This window comes from Nyctibius grandis, chromosome 10, assembly GCF_013368605.1.
Source record: "Nyctibius grandis isolate bNycGra1 chromosome 10, bNycGra1.pri, whole genome shotgun sequence".
Classification (NCBI taxonomy): Eukaryota; Metazoa; Chordata; class Aves; order Nyctibiiformes; family Nyctibiidae; genus Nyctibius; species Nyctibius grandis.
The window spans coordinates 18936252-18938969 of record NC_090667.1 but is presented as its reverse complement, the minus strand read 5'-3'; the positions used below and the strand labels follow the sequence as shown (position 1 = coordinate 18938969).

The 2718-nt window shown below is 48.4% G+C and overlaps 1 long non-coding RNA gene across 1 annotated transcript; it reads left to right on the top strand.

The window, feature by feature from the left end:
- Nucleotides 1–604: 604 nt before the first annotated feature.
- On the top strand, nt 605–2370 carry LOC137668193 (uncharacterized). Its single transcript, XR_011048892.1, has 3 exons — nt 605–676; nt 770–1158; nt 1510–2370. It is a non-coding gene; the product is annotated as an uncharacterized lncRNA (long non-coding RNA).
- The last annotated feature ends 348 nt before the right edge of the window (nt 2371–2718 follow it).

The window sequence follows — 2718 nt, the reverse complement described above, 5'->3', positions numbered from 1 at the left end:
TCTCTGCCTTCTGGTTACGAGCCTTCGTGATGCACCTAGGTTTGTGATGAGGACCATTCTGCATAACTAGGAAAACAAAACACTGGATGCTCTTAGCGTGAAGTTCTCCTAACCCCTGAAATCAGACACTCTCTTCAGGTGAGTACAAAATACTGAAAGACATGTAATAAAAATAACAGGAGTTGGAAACAACTGGCCTGGCACTTCAGCTCTAATTATAACAGTGTTCAGCCACTGCCTGCACTTGGCAGAGGTACTGTCTTCTGTGAACGAAGCACCCAGCTTGAACCAGTGCTTGGCCATTCTCCAGCACCTGGTTTAGTGCAGCACTTCTCTGGGCAGGCAGCACCTTTCTTGTGCTGGTTCTCCAGGAAAGTCCCTCACACAGGACAAGTTTCAGTGGATCACTTTCTCATTCTGCTCTTCTGCTTCTACTTGTACAGGTTAAAAGTTACCTCGAGCTTGAAAACTGGGCAGCAACCATGCAGCTCTTGAACTGCTGTAAGTATGAATGCAGCTGTGGTGGAGGCTGTGGAGCCTGCTCACATCAGCTGAGGTCTGGTCCTTCTGTGCAGTGGTGGTTATTCAAGAAACCAAGCAACCCCTGAGGAGCAGTTGAGTGTGATATTCCCCCTCTTCTCCCTCTGGCTGCTTGGAGCATCCCAAAGCCCAGCAGGTATTTTCCATTCAGCGGTGGTAGGAGCTGTGTAGATAAATATCTACATGTTCAGCAGGCTGAGCAGGAGGGTTTGTGTATGTCTCCCTTTAGGCTGGTCTGGACTTTGTCACATCCTGCCTCTCATTCCCAGATGCTTCCTTCTGTGCTTCAGTGAAGCGGGATATGGCATCACCTTTGGTTTTGTCTTTGGAAGAGTAAATAAAACAGAAGGCCAAAAGCCAGCTACTTAAAACACATTCCTCTGCTGTGACTGGGAAAAAAATCTCTACTTCAGATACAGGCACGCACTGTTTGCATTGCTCATCCTCCTGGCGGGGGTTACGGGCTTTGTCTGCCTCACCTGGTTCAAGCCTAACCTTTCCGATCTTTCTGTTTTTGAGATGCCTGATATGCTGTCCCTTCCTCCCGTGGACCCCGGGTTCCAGCTGCTTCCCACATCTCCAGGAGCTGATAAAAAAGATCTCGTACAATGAGTCAAGGTACAGTGATAGACAAGAATGCTCTTGGCCTTGATAGGGCTTGGTTTATCTATCAGGCACGTTGCAGACCTGGCATTGAGCTGAAAGACAGAGGCAGAGGAATGTGTCTGCTCTCCAAGAGGGAGTAAACCTGACCAAGAAATGCAGGGCTGGGTGACTTGTAGTGGGAAATAAATTCTTCTGAGAAGGTCTGAGGTGCTGCAGGGGGCAGTGGCTTCTCCTGTGCCTCAGGATGACTCAAAGCAGGACATCTCAAACTCACTGCAGCTGTAGCATCTCTCTTTTTCTTTTTTTGACTTGTCCATCTTCCTGTGACAACCAGCTCCTTTCTTCCCCTTTCTGCTTTTGCAGGAGAAAATGGAACGAGTCACTTCCTGGAGGCAGAGATGGGAGAGGTGACTATGATCACTGCGTCCTGGCTCTCCACCCCAAAGGGTTTGCCCTGCTGCCAACAACTGCATGTTGCTTGCTGTTCCTTGGCTTGTGTGAACACTTGGTGAACTTTACCCTCGGAGCAAGTCTAAATTGCTGAGGATTTTCCGGAGATAAAGTGAAAGCCAAAAGCTGAATATGGACATTTTTCAAGGGTCAGAACATGTTAGGAACTGGCTTGTTAGTTGAATCTGTGTTTTGGGTGGAGGATTCCCAGTGACAGGACAAGGGGCAATGGGCACAAACTGAAAGACGGGAAGTTCCGTCTAAATATGAGGAAAAACTTTGTTACCTTGAGGGTGACAGAGCACTGGCACAGGCTGCCCAGGGAGGGTGGGGAGTCTCCTTCTCTAGAGATATTCAAAACCCGCCTGGACACGACCCTGTGCAACGTGCTCTGGGTGAACCTGCTTTGGCAGGGGGTTGGACTAGATGATCTCCAGAGGTCCCTTCCAACTCCAACCAGTCTGGGATTCTGTGATTCACATCTATTTGCAAAAGTCTGAAGCTAGATGGCAAAATACCTTCTGCTTCTTCCATTTCCCAGCACTTAATGCAGTATTAAAGCTCTGTTACAGCATTTTGAAGGACTCACGCTTAGATATAAACCGTTCTATAGAGGAAATACTGTGCAGTAATGTTTGTGCTGCTCCCTTGTCCTGCTGCTGGTGAATCTCTCTGTTGACAAGCTCTTCATTCATTGGCATGATAGCAGCAAGCCTGCTTTTAGCACCATTTCTGATCTTAGCCAATGCTTAGAACAGATTGTTACAGAACAGTGACCTGGGGCTGCTAACAAGGTGAGCTCAGGGGTTGTTCTGGGCTCTCAGCTGTCTGCTGGGTCTCTGTCACCTTAGAAGTAGTCTCCCCTGTTATAGAGCTTGCAAAATGCTGCAGCCAACCTGCCTCACACTGGGCTGTGAGAGAGAGAGAAGCGGGAGCTCAGATACCAGGTACTATAGACGGGTCCTTTCCATTGATCCTGCTGGCATGAAGAGGGTTTATGCCACACAAAGGCTTGCTGCAGTGTATTTCAACAAGGGAAGCCCTTTCTCCTTGCTTGGCAGAAGTATTCATAGCCCCTTGGAAAGGTTAGTTTGCTACCAGAGAGTTTTTCCAGCTGCAGGG